We start from the raw sequence: 14,098 nt of genomic DNA on the forward strand, positions 1-14,098 counted from the left end.
AGACAGGAGCTGGGCAGGAAGTGGTGGCAGTAATTGAGAAAAAGAGGGCCTGGCCTGCTATGTGTAGGAAGCTAAGTCAGCAGAGAGAGGGAGAAGGCCCCAAACTGCAATGTGGATCCACAGGGTGCTGTTGGCTGGGGTGGAGCTGAGGAGGGACCGCCAGAGAAAGTGATGACTTGCGTTTAGATCATGTTACTTTTGAGGGGCCCGTGAGAACTTCAGGGATCTGGAGCTCAGGAAGGAAAATCTGAGGTAGAGGAATGGATTTGGGGGCCAGTGTTGATGGTTGAGACCTTGAGTGGGTTCTGGGAGAAGAGAAGCAGCCCCCATCTTACCCTGAGGACTCCCAACCTCCCAGGACCAGCAGAGGGTTGGGAGCCCTTCAAAAAACAAAAAAAGAGACCCGGGAGGATGGGCATCCTAGTAATGAGGGAGGTCAGCAAGGGGAGACCCAGGAGGACGGGCATCCTAGTAATGAGGGAGGTCAGCATGGGGAGACCCAGGAGGACGGGCATCCGAGTAATGAGGGAGGTCAGCATGGGGAGACCCAGGAGGACGGGCATCCGAGTAATGAGGGAGGTCAGCAAGGGGAGACCCAGGAGGACGGGCATCCTAGTAATGAGGGAGGTCAGCAAGGGGAGACCCAGGAGGACGGGCATCCTAGTAATGAGGGAGGTCAGCATGGGGAGACCCAGGAGGACGGGCATCCGAGTAATGAGGGAGGTCAGCATGGGGAGACCCAGGAGGACGGGCATCCGAGTAATGAGGGAGGTCAGCAAGGGGAGACCCAGGAGGATGGGCATCCGAGTAATGAGGGAGGTCAGCATGGGGAGGCCCTGAGCAGGCCAAGGAAAGAAAAACTCAACCTGGACCCTCCAGATTTGGTGCCCAGGAGGTTCTAGCAGGGACAGCAGAGGGCAGGCCATGGGGAAGGGGCTCAGCTCTCCAGGAAAAGGGCGAAGATGAGGCAGTGGTTAGAAGGCAGGTGGGAGAGCACCTCTGGGGTCCCTGGGTACCCCCTGCCACATAAGTAGTCCCTGGAGCTTCAGGTCTGCCTGCCCAGGCTCCCTGATGCCAAGTGTGGCTTCTCTGACTTCCTCCCTCACACCCTCCGCAAAGCACTCAAAAAAGTGCTGAGCCCACTGCTGGCCCTGGAAAGGATTTGCTGATTCACGGAGGTGGAGAGTCTGGCAGCCTGAAGATGGCAGAGGACTCCACCCTGCCTTGGGGAAAGAAAGCAGCCTGGAAGATGTAGGAGAGGCCACAGCATTCTACTCATATACATCCTGTGCAGGGTGCAGGGCCAGAGATGGGCAAGAGCCAGTGTCAAGAACATAGCCATAGCTGGCCATCCTCTGAGGCAGAGGGAGCAGAGAGGTCCCAGGACTACTGTAGTTTTATACTAAGTCTTAAAATTAGGTAGTATAGTTCTCTAGCAGGTGAGGAATCAAGGAGGGCTCCTTGGGGGAGGTGGCATTAGTGCTGGGCCCAGAGGATGGGTTCAGTTTTGCCCAGCGGAAATGGAAAGGGAAAAGACATTCCCGACAGCACGCACACAAGCAGGAAATCGAGAGGCCTTGTAGGCATCTGGCAACGAGCCTGGGCTGGCTTGCTCCCCCGGCATCAGCTGTGGAGAGACATGACGCTGAAGGGAAGCTGGCCTCCAAGTCAGGGAGAGCTCTGAATGTGCAAGTAAAAGAGTTCGAGCTTTATTCTGTAGACAATGGTGGGCCCTTGCAGGTCTTGCAGCAGGAGAGATCCCTGAGGGTATCTCCTCTGGCTGGGGCAGCTGTGGGAAGACCAATTGGTTCTTGATGGGAGGGAGGGGAGGGAATGTCCATCAGGGTCTCCCATAGGGCAAGAACCCCAACCCCACAGTCAAGGCCAGGCTGGTAAAAATAGCTGGGAATCCCGCTGGATAAAAATAGCTGTGGGCAGGGGAACTCACCTGCACCAACAGGTAGGAAAAGTAGGTCATGGCTATGGGCCACGTGGGAGGTGAGCATGAGGGAACAGGGCTCCTTCAGAGCCTACCACTTCCTCCTTCACCCGTGAAGACTCAGCCTCCTGGGCAGCTCTGAGCAAGGTCTGACAATGGAAGAAGGTCTGGAATTAGCTCTCTAGGCCCGTGGGCCACGTGCTAGCTCTCCCTCTGGGGGCATTTCTACCTCCCAGCTAGCTTTGAGCATCTTCTGGCACTCTGCTTTGACTTCAGGAATCCACTTCCCAGCAGAATCTAGTGATTCGTTTCTTGGCGACGTCACTTTCTAGACTCACTGGGTTCAGAATCTATTAACTTCTTTATTGTAACTGTTGATTTATTGAGCATTTATGAAGTTCTATGCATGGTGCTTTTTCACCGCACAAGAATAACCTCTCTGAAATATGAGTCTGTTCTCCAGTAGCCAAGCATCTCTCTCTTGGAAATTTTGTCCACACTACTGGGTTTTTAAAATTATCATACAGTAAAATTTACTGTTTTTCTTCTGGTATATGGTTCCATGGATCTGAAAATGTGCAGATGTGTGTTTCCTCCACCACCATCAGGATACAGGAAAACTCCATCATCCCCTAAAAATGCACTCATGCTGTTGTTTTATAGTTATACCCTCACCCCACCCATAGTCCTGGCAAATACTAATATGTTTTCCATCATCATAATTTTGTCCTTTTGAGAGTATCAAGTAAATGAAATTATAGTGTGTGACATCTTGACTGGCTTCTCTCATTTAGTATGAAAGTCTTTGAGATTCATCCAAATATTGTTGCATTTATCAATATTGTTCCTTTGTACTATTCAGTGGTATGGCATTGTTAACCGTTAACCCATTGAAGGACATTTGAGCAGTTTGCAGATTTTGGCTATTACAAATAAAGTTGCTATGAACATTCAAGTACAGGTTTTCATGTGAAGAGAAGTTTTCATTGCTCTAGGGCAAACACATTAGGAGTGGGATTACTGGGTCACGTGGTAAGCGTGTACTCAAAGATTTAACTTTACAAGAAAGTGAAGAACCATTTTACAAAGTGTCTGTACCATTTTACGTTCCCACCAGCAATGTATGAGAGTACTAGTTTCTCTGTGTTCTTGTCAGCTCTTGGTTTTACATTTTTTAATGTGCTATTCTAACAGGTATATAGAGGTATCCCATCATGGATTCAATTCACATTTCCCTGAGTGTTAGTTATGTTGACTATATTTTCATGTGTTCATTTGTCATTTTTTTTTTTTTTTTTTTTTTTTTGAGACAGAGTCTCGCTCGGTCACCCAGGCTGGAGTGCAGTGGCGCAGTCTCGGCTCACTGCAAGCTCCACCTCCCGGGTTCACGCCATTCTCCTGCCTCAGCCTCTCCAAGTAGCTGGGACTACAGGCGCCCGCCACCACGCCCGGCTAATTTTTTTGTATTTTTAGTAGAGACAGGGTTTCACCGTGGTCTCGTTTGTCATTTTTATATCCTCTTTGGTGAAGTGTCTGTACAAGTCCTTTACCCATTTTTTTAATGAGGTGGCTTGTTTTCTTGCTTTTGAGTTTTGAGAGTCCTTCGTATATTCTGGATGCAAGTCCTTTGTCAGATATGTGGTTTGCAAATATTTTTTTCCCAGTCTATACGTGTCTCTTCATTTTCTTGACAGTGTCTTTCTTTGACAGAGCACAAGTTTTTCATTTTGATGCAGTTTGGTTTATGAATATTTCCTTCATGGATGAATCATGCTCTTGGTATCATTTTAGAGCTCTTCACCCAGCCCCAGGTCATAAAGATTTTCATACATGTTGTCTTCTAACAATTTTATAGTTTACATTTTACATTTTGATCTATGATTCATTTGGGGTTAATCTTTGTATTTAGGTCAAAGGTTTTTCTTTGTTTATGGATGACTGGTTGTTCCAAATTCAATTGTTGAAAAGATTATTTTTTCTCCATTGAATTGCCTTTGTACATATTATTCATATTTGTGTAGATCAATTTCTGAACCTTCTGTTCTGTTTTACTGATCTGTGTATTCATCTTTTTGCAAATTTCACACTCTCTTGATGACTACTGTAGTTTTGAACTAAGTCTTAAAATTGGGTAGTATAAACTGGGCAAGGTGGCGTGCATCTGTAATCCCAGCTACTCAGGAGGCTGAAGCAAGAGGATTGCTTGAGCCCAGGAGTTTGAGACCAGCTTGAGCAACATAAGAGAGACCTCATTTCAAAAGACAAAAGAACAGTCCCCCTCTAAAAATAAAAAAGAAGAAGAAGAAGAAAGGATATTGGGTAGTATGATTCCTCACACTTTATTCTTTTTCTCCCCAAAATTGTTTTAGCTATTCTAGTTCCTCTGTCCTTCCACAATATTTTAGAAACTGCTTGTTAATATCTAACAAAAAAATCCTGCTGGGATTTTGATTGGTATTGTGTTAAATCTATAGTCCACTTTGGGAAATTGACGTCTTTATGTTGAATCTTCTGTCCATAAATATGGTATACCTTTCCATTTGTTTAGGTCTTCATTATTTATTGCAACAGCATTTTGTAGTTTTCAGCATACAGATCCTGCGTATCACACTTGTCTCCTCCACTAGACTACCAGCCCCATGAGACAGGGACCAAGTCTGTATCACATACCACTGCATTTACTGAGCTCCCAGAGGCCCTGCCTGGCATGCAGTTGGTCCTCACTAAGTATCTCTGAGTGAATAACAGCACTTTTGCATTTGCCATCTAATTTAATCTACCCACAATCAGGTTAGAGATTATACTTCTTACTTCATGGAGGAGAAGACTGAGGCTTGGAAAGGAGGTATAGTGAACATATCTAAGATGTTCCTCAAAATTCTCACCTCCTGGTATACACACCCTATAAAATTCCCTTCCCCTGAGTGTGGAAAAAGGACCTATGAATATGATGAGATATCATTCCCGTGATTCGTTCACATTATAGAGCAAAGGTAGAGGAGTTTTGTAGATGTAATTAAGGTCCCTAATCAGGTCAGACCTTTTAAATGAGAGTCTAGAGGACACAAGGTGGAAGAGTCAGAGGGATTCAAAGCAGCAGAGCTGCTCTTCTATTGGCCTTGAAGAAGCTAACTGCCGTGTTATGGAGAGGGTCACATGATAGAGAACAGCAATGTCCTGTAGTAGTTGAGGCCCTCAGTCCCACAAGGAACTTGGAAGAGGACCTCAAGCCTCACATGAGATCACAGTCCGGCCAACACCTTGACTTAAGCCTGGCGAGACCCTGAGCAGAGAACAAACTTGTGGTAATTTGTTACACAACCATAGAAAATTAATATGGAAGCCTTTCCTAGGGACACAGAGTTGGGACTCACACAACTCCTGGGCTGCTGAGCTATTGCTCTCAACTGCTTATCTGTCTCCCAATGCCTTCTCCTCTTGGGGGGCTTGAGCCTTTTTATTTATGCCTTTTGTTTTGTTTTATCTTTGTTTGGATATCAGGATTACAGAATCCTTGGTCTATGACAGTCTCATTAATGGTACATGCACAGCCCACTTTTATTTATGTTGGTTCGTTAGTTGGTTTTACTAATGCAATAAACGCCCATAAACCCACCACACAGAATAGCTAGTCTTTGACAATAACACACATCTAACCACTGCCCCACATCTTGTCCCCTCTTACCCATCTGCAGAAATTGTCATATGAGTCCTGTGTTCATTATTCCCTTGCTTTATGAAGTTTAATGGCATAAAATTATTTTTTAAATTATAATGGTTTTTAATTTTATAAAAAGGGTATCATGCAGTACGTAATCTCTTGGGACTTTTTCATCTCAATTTTCTGTTGCCAAGCTTCATCCATATTGCTCCGTGTTAGAGCATGTCATTCATTTTGACTGCTATGTAACATTTCACTATGTGACCACATCCCCACAGCTCACCCATCCACTCTGCTCCTCATGGGCATTTGGGCAGTTTCCAGGTTTTTGCTATTGTGAACAGTGCTACTCTGAACATTCTTGTGTAAGTCTCTTGGTTCAGTAATTTACCTCTCAGAGTCAATTTCTGCCTAAATAAACTAAAGGGGAAGGAGTTTGTTTCTTTGCCATAGAAGATCCAAAAGACTAATAAAGCTTCTTGCTAGGAGCCTGCCCTTAACTGCACTCACCCCCAAACTGCTGCTTTCAACAGATCCATCCAAATGTTGTCTGCCCCAGACACCCAAATCTGGGTCCACGAACCCCGTCCATCCACCAGGGGAGCATCAAGAGCACACAAGCCAACTCCTCCTGGACTCAAGTTTCAATATCGAGAACTGGCTCTGAGGAAGTGTGCTGGCCACAGGCATGGCTCACTCGCAGTTACGGGCAGGACTTTGGTCCCAAAGACATCTCATTTCACTGTGCACTCGGAATCTGCTCTTCTGGAAAGCCCCCCAGCCTAAACCACAGCAGAGCATGCGATGACAGCGAGTGTGGTGACAAGTTAGCAGAGTGGGAAGTGAAACGCAGCCATAGGCTGGTCCCTGCCCTGCCTGGCCTGGAGGGAGACCTGATCGAGTCCCTGATCCCTCTTGGGCCAAAGTCTCCTCACAAAGCTGAGGGGGGATGCACACTCAGTGAGATAAGAGGTTGACATCTGGTTAGATCCGGTTAGAAAGTGCGAGAGGGTGGAGAAAGTGACATCTGGTTAGAAGGTGTGAGAGGGTAGAAGGGGCTAAGAGGGTGGCCCGGGAGAACCCTGCCCAGGGCTGAATGGGAGGGCCCACACTGAGGGCTGATCTTCCCCACCTAGTCCACTCAGACTCACATGCTCATCTCCTCTGGAAACGCCCTCATAGACACACCCAAGAATAATGCCTCACCAGATTTCTAGGTACTCCTTAGTCCAGTCAAATGGACATGCAAAATTAAGCACCACACCATAGACACTTTCTTCAAACCCTTGGGGGTCAGCTATTAGCTCCAGAGGCACAACTGGAAAGGGCTCACAGGGAGACAGACCCAGGGTGGATTCCAAGGGCTTCCCTTGCTCCAGGCCTCTGCAAATGGATGCCTTGGGAAGGGCATGAGTGAGCCTCACAGCAGCAGGGAGGGCTCAGCCTGTTCATCTCTGAGGTCCTCCCACCTGGGTTTCTGTGGCTCTACGAAGGTTTTAGCCCATATCTGCCCCACACGCGTACCTCCCAGGCAGGCCTTCCCTCCATCCTCATCTTCTCTTTCCTTCCTTCTCATTCACTCAGCATGCCTTGAGAAGCACAGGGACTGGGGCACTTAGTGTGGGGAGTGTGTAGAGCAAGTTACACAGAAAAGTAGGAAGAACTCAGAAAGGAGATGATGAGGCTGAAGGCCAAGGCTCTTCCTCTTAGGCTCCAGCCAGAAGCTGGGCTTGCAAGAAATTGATGCTTCTGGAGAAGGAGGAGGTGCTGATGACTCAGTGCCAGCCTGAAAGTCATGAAGGACAGGGGGAACCAGCGTTTCCTCATACCCCAAAGGTCAGAAGGATGCATGGCTATCCCTGTAGTGGGTTCAGGCTATAGTCCCCGGTCAATCTAGCTTCCCACCCTTGTGTGTCCCTGGGTCCTGGCTGTAAGCTAACTGAGCCCGGTTTCCTGCACAGCAGCCCTGCTGTCCCACTGGCATCAGAAGAGGAAAGCAGGACTGTCTAAGAAGCCCTGTCTGCAATGGTGTCCACATGGGGTGTCTGCATGGGCTCCTCATTCCTGCATGAGCCCCGAGTAGAACAGTCTCTGTGCTTGTACTGCCTGCAGAAAGAATCGGAGGAGGCCCGTCTCTGCTCCTGAAGTTATGCATCAGGGAATGAGCAAGACTGGGTGGGTCCTGTGAGTGAGAGGATGTGCTTGCACAAGTTACCAGCGTAAAATATGCTAATTATTTGGAGCACCAGACTTGAGGTACACTCTCAGGCGTCAAGGTCTGGGGAGGTGCTCACATCTGGTAGAGTCTGCGCAGGCCAGTGAGGCAAATATCAGGTCATCACTATTTTGGGTTTCTGTGCAGGAAGGGAGCCAGCCTCGACCTGTGCTTTCATCATAGAAGGATAGAGCGCTTCCTTCCATAGCCCAAGTTCCTACTCACCTCCCATCCCGGCCCCCCAAAATTGGACTCTTTCGGAACAGAGGCCTCTGTCTTAGCCTAGTTTCCTCTAGAAGTGGAACCTGTGGGAGCTTTGGTCTCAGGGGCAACTAAGCTGATTTGGGAAGTGATCCCAGGAAGAGGATCAAAAGATGAGGGTGGGGAAAGAGTGAATAGGGTGTCAACCAATACAAGGATATGTTATCTAGTTGGCCACCCCCGTGGGGGATGGGTGTTGACCCCACAGAGATCTATTTAAGAGACTTACGAAGTGTGTTTCAAAACTGTCCACCCAGAAGGGCAAAAAGGGATCCTTTGGCTGCTGTATCCTCCATTGCACAAAAGTGATGCCAGGGGAGTCCCTTCTGGGGTGCACATACTTAAGCACTAAGCAGTTCCACAGGTGTCCGCCCGTAAGACATCAGAGAAGTCTCTGGCAGGAAGTAAGAGGTTCTAGGCCAAGACAAAGTGCCATTCAATTGCACCTTTGCAGAGCCCACGAAGCCTGCATGGAGCTGGCGTCTAAAGCAGAGGCCAGAGTAAGCGATGGGTACAGAGAAATTTGGACCAAAGTGTCCAGTAAAGGTCCTATCTTTGTCCCTTCACCAAGCCATCAGCAGCATCAGCAGCGTGTTACAAGGCCAGCTTTTCAGAGTATGAAAAATATTTTCCTAGAGTCAGAGAAAGCTCAGAGGTGGGACATCGTCGTGGGAGTTGGCAAATTCCAAGTACCTAGCAAGGTTTCAGAGCTCGCTCTGCTTTGCCCAGCCTGAGGACCAGTCTGCCTTCTCTCCTTAAGTGCTTCCCTAGCCAGGGGACTGGGAGCCAGAACGAAGCAAAGGCCATTCAGCCTGAAACTGCAGCCAGACCTCTCCCTGAAGAGCCTCCCTGAGCTCAGCCCTGCTGAGCCTTCTCTCCGCACACATTTCTTTCCTGCCCAGCCGGCCTCAGTTCATTTCTCAAGCAGCTCATGTGGGCTCCTCCAATTTCTCCCTGTTCAATGTCTGATCTCCACTTTTTCCTGGGCCGCACCCCATTCCCCTCCTGCATGCCCACCCACCCCCAGACATTGGCTCTGGCTTTCCAGGTCCCCTGTTGCTTGGCCCTTTCCAAGCCTGTTTGGGACCCAGCCCAAATCAGCAATTACAAGTACCCACTTTTCCTTCTCGTTCACACAAGGTAGCCATTGTCCACTGTACAAGGGAGAACCATATGTGCTCATGTTGCAGTAGAAAAGGATGTTTACCCAGGGTCGTCGGCACAGCCTTCATGCTGTGTCCCCCCACTGCATGTCACGTGCAAGCCAAACACACACTCTCATGGGCCCACAGGTTAGGTGCAGAGGACAGATATGCAAGGCCCGGAACCGACACAAGATGGGCACAGAATGGGGATGCAGGCTCAGAACGGATACACGGGCAGCCTACCACTTGAGACCTTAGCAGGTATGGTCCTTTCTCAGCTGTGAGTTCCCTCTGCTCAGGCCCTTAGATGGATGCTCCCTCCATTCCTCCTTCCTACCTCCTCACTTAATCCTTACTATAAGGCCAGGAGAGTGGTTCACGCCTGTAATCCCACACTCTGGGAGGCCAAGGTGGAAAGATTGCTTAAGGCCAGGAGTGTGAGACCAGCCTAGGCAACATAGTGAGACCCTGTCTCCAAAAAAACTAAAATTAGCCAGGCATGGTGGTGCGTACCTATAGTCTCAGCTACTTGCTTAGGCCGGAGGATCACTTGAGCCCCAGAGTGTGAGGCTGCAGTGAGCTATGATCTATGATCACACCACTACAGAGCAAGACCCTGATTCTAAAAGAAAAGTTCGTAACCCTCTGCCCTCCAAGGTGGGTCTTATGATCTCATTTAATAGACAAGAATATAGGGGCTCAGAGATGTCCCTTAACTTACCCAAGGGGAGAGAGGAAGAAGGAAGGATGCAGCGAGATACCTATAGAGAACCCTGGGATAGCAGAGCTGGGAGAGCTAGACCTGAAGAAGTTTCTAGTCTTCTTTATGGGAGAGGAAACAGTGAGTTGGTTAGGTTGTGTGGAGAATTCCTCACTGAGCTGGAACTTGGGGATTTGGCACCAGGCAGGTGGGGCCAGCCAGAAGGGTCGCCCTGAGGGGCAGATGGTGACCTATGAAACACTGTCCCCTCTACATTAAAGAAGGGAGATTTTCAGCCAGGAGACCCCTGCCTTGGAGACAGGGAGACATGCAAGACGCCTCTTGGGGGCATAGGTGCCCATATCTGGCTTCCCCACAGACATGATCTACCTGTTGGGCTCCTGGGTGGGGAAGGGAGTGGCAGGAGGATCACTTGCAAGGGAGGTCAGAGCTGTTTCCAACATTCCCAGCAGTGTCCCAAGGCCCAGAAGCCTCTAGAAGGAGCCAAGGAGACCTAGTCCCCAGAGGGCAAAGGTAACCCAGGGAGCCTGGGTGGGCCTGAGTGACCACCCGTGGGCAGGCCGGGCATTGCTGTTCTTGGGAAACCCTGCAACTGAGATCCTGGGGGTCCAAAGGGGCCTCCAGGGTCATGTCTGTCACAGCCCAGGCCCTGCACTGAGGACATGGGTCACAGTGAGAAGGCCCTCCCCTGCACAACCCCCAGGCCAGTTGCCAGAACAGCAGGGTGAATATGGTATCAAGAGGTCAGGCTCAAGCCTACACTGTCCAGCCTCCCCAGCCCTTCAAGATAGCCCAGGCCACAGAAACACCAAACCAGCAAACTTGGGAAAGGCCATTGTCCTCTGCAATAGAGCTTGAATCAGCATTATCCTCTCTAGTGTTGACACCTCACAGCCTTCTCTGTCCTCTGCAGAAGGCTGAACACCAGAACATTCCAGAGCAGGACACAAGCATCTGCCACCCTTGTTATGGCTCCCGCAGCCCAGGCCTGGCTGTCCTGCATGGTCTTGACATCTCCTGACATCTCTGGGCAGCATCTGTAACAGGATGTTTCACCAGCAGCCTCTTCACCCAGCTGACCTTGATGGGGGGCACATGGAGAGAGAGGAGACTGCCAGCCACCCCAGACAAAGCTTGCTGGTTCTGCCCCTACACTCTTCCCAGGCTCTAGAGGCCTGAACTAGAGCGGAAGCTGGTTGGAGGCTGGAAAGTTTGGAGGAAAGCTTTCTGATGGGAGGTATTGGGGAGAGCAGCTGAGAAGGGGCTGGGCATGGTCTCCCTGGGTGTCAAAATTCTAGAATCAGTGAATCCCTGCAGCTCAAGACCTTGTGCCTACAGTGTCTCAGATGTGTGTTGCTCCATACACCCTGGGGAACCAGCTTCTAGGTAAGCTCTCAGAAATCCCACAGTGTTGGAGTCCCGAGACCTCTGAGATACAGCCCTCCAAGTTTTCTATGGCTGCAAAACAAACCATTCCCAAACATAGTGCCTTAAAACAATAATGGCTTAATTTCTCACAATTCTGGTGGTTGTCCTGGCTGTTCTGTAAGTCTAACCTGGGATTAGGCCACTTAATCAGCTGCATTCAGCTGGAAGGTCCAAGGTGGCCTCATTGGCAACTCTGAAGCCTCCGTGCTGTCAACCAGCTTCCGTGCGCCTCCTCTTCGTGCCTGATCCTCCAGAGCCTCTCTCTCCAGCAGACTAGCCTGGACTTCCTTGCAGCGTGGTGCCTGGCTTGGAGGAAGAGGAGACAGGGAGGGAAGGCAGTCAGGCCTCTCTAGGGCTGAGCCTGGGACTGGCACAGCATCATTGCATTTTTTCAGTCAAAGCAAGTCATAAGGCCAAGCCAGATTCAAGGAGAGGGAAAATAGAAACCAGCTCTTGGCAGTAAGAGTAGCAAAGACTCTGTGGACATCTCTCACCCATCACGGACCTTTTTCAGTCTCCGGAGAGTCAGGACAGAGCCAGATTGCCTGATAGAGACCTGGAAACTTAGAGATGGATGAAGTCCCCGTTCCTGCCCCTGGGGCTCTCTGCCCTCAGCCCCCAAGCCATGACCTTCCTGAGTCCCTCTGCTCACAGTGACCCTGGAGGCCTGGCCTGGGGGTGGGAAGGGCTGGGATCGGAGCTGCACAGGGTGGTGGGGAGGAATTAGGTCCCTCTTCATACCAACTGTTGAGGCATCTGAACTTGATCTAAGGATGGGGCTTTGGCTATGGGATGTGGGAAAGGGTGCCCCCTCCATGCAGAGGCCCATCCCACAAAGGCTTGAGCAGAGCCTGAATGTGGACACAAGGCAGGCTCCACTTAGCTCTCCATGTTCATCTGTCCACAGGTAAGGCTGTGACAGATGAGCTGAGGCCACCTGTCCTGGGGAGGCTGGTCCTAAGGGACCCCAGCTCTCCCTCTCCTCTTCCAGGTGATCTCCTGCACAGGTGCCAAGTTCCCGCCACACTGAGCTGCATTCAGCAGGCCCAGATGTTGGGCAGCCAAGTCGGTCCCCTGAGGACCCACCCCTCCTGTCGGCTTTCATCTAATTTATTCACTCAGCCACTTGACAAATATTTACTCAGCACCCGTAAGATAACAGGCACTGTGCTCGTCGCAGGAGTTATACCAAGTGAGCAAAAGAAAAAAACCCCTATCTTCTTGGAGCTCAGATTCATGAGAGGGTGGGAGGGAGTGTGTGTGTAGACAATAAACTAAATAGATGAGTAAATTACAGTCTTGTGGCTGCCATAACAAATCATCCACTTGGTGGCTTAAAACCAACAGAAATGTGTTCTCTCACAGTTCTGGAGGGCACACATCTGAGCATCACTGCTATCTCTGCCTCCATCTTCAGGTGGCCTTCTTCCCTCTGTCTCTCTGTGTCTCCTCTTCTCATAAGGACATTAGTAATTGGACTTAGGGCCCACTCTAAATCAAGAGAGCCTCATCTTGAGATACTGAATTATATCCGCAAAGACACTATTTCCAAATAAGGTCACATTCTGAGGTTCCTGGTGGACATGAAGTTTGGAGGGAGACACTATTCAACTCGCTGTGGCCATATGCACAGGTCCTAGGGGTTAGAACATGGACATTTTGGGGGACCACCATTCAACCCACTGCAAATATATTAGAGATTTGGAGAAAAATAAAGCAGGATAACACAGAAGAGGGGCCCTGGGGTGGGATGGGGAAGGCAGGCCGAGCATTCACTAGGATGGTTAGGAAAGACCTCACTGAGAAGGTGATATTCAAACAACGACCTCAAGGAAGTGAGGGGGTGACCCATATGGCTATCTGAAGGAAAAGCATCCAGGCAGAGGGAACAGGTAGTACAAAGGCCCTGAGGCAGGAGTGTACCCAGTACATCTGAGGAATAGGAGGCTGGAGCAGAGTGAGCAAGGGCTAGAGCGGTGGTAAGGTGGGATTGCTGGGGCCTTGCAGGCCACGCTTAGGACTCTGCCTTCACCCAGAGGGATATGGGAGCTGAGGCAGAAGAGAAACTGACTTTGTTTGCATTCTCACTGCAGAGCTGAGCATAGACTGTATGGGGCCACAGGCTGAAGCCTAACTGCCCACTCCCCCGCCCCGCCAGGGCTGGACATGGGCAGCAGGCCCTCCATGGCTCTGGGGTGGCTTCCCAGGACTGTGTCATAGACAGGCGCCTCCGATCCCCTGCCACTGGACCCCCCGCCTGCCCACAGGGCTCAGGTTTCTCCTCATCAGCTGTATCCACCAGAGCTTGGGAAAGTCAGCTTTCCAGGAAGATTTCATCATTTTCCATTCGGAAAAGTTTGCTGCTCCCACCACTCCCTCCTCTACTCCGAAGCCTGAGAAACAAGCACTGAGACTTTCTGGAGCTCAGAAAGGCCCATGGGCTGGGGCAGGCGGAGCTTCCAGCCTGCCTCATGGCCACCTGCGACCAGAACCACCCCATTCTCCAGCTGGCCAGACTCCCATCTCCTGGGGGATCCTCACCCGCCCCCACCCCATGCTTGCTCCCCGTGGGATTCTCTGTGGACTCCCTTATCGTAGTCTTCTGCCCTGGCACCTCTGTGGCCTGCTAAGGGGGGGCCACCAGGCAAAGAAGGCATTGGAGAGAGCTGCGAGAGGAGGGAAGAGGGCTAGGCTACCCACCTCCGGGACTCTCTCACAAAGGCAGAGC

The 14,098-nt window shown here is 50.1% G+C and overlaps 1 long non-coding RNA gene across 1 annotated transcript; it reads left to right on the plus strand.

Annotated features, from left to right (window-relative positions):
* Positions 1 to 11,107: 11,107 nt before the first annotated feature.
* On the plus strand, positions 11,108 to 12,515 carry LOC134735744 (uncharacterized). The gene is made up of 3 exons (XR_010119166.1): positions 11,108 to 11,179; positions 11,281 to 11,328; positions 12,362 to 12,515. It is a non-coding gene; the product is annotated as an uncharacterized lncRNA (long non-coding RNA).
* The last annotated feature ends 1,583 nt before the right edge of the window (positions 12,516 to 14,098 follow it).

This window comes from Symphalangus syndactylus, chromosome 23 (assembly GCF_028878055.3).
Source record: "Symphalangus syndactylus isolate Jambi chromosome 23, NHGRI_mSymSyn1-v2.1_pri, whole genome shotgun sequence".
Lineage (NCBI taxonomy): Eukaryota > Metazoa > Chordata > Mammalia > Primates > Hylobatidae > Symphalangus > Symphalangus syndactylus.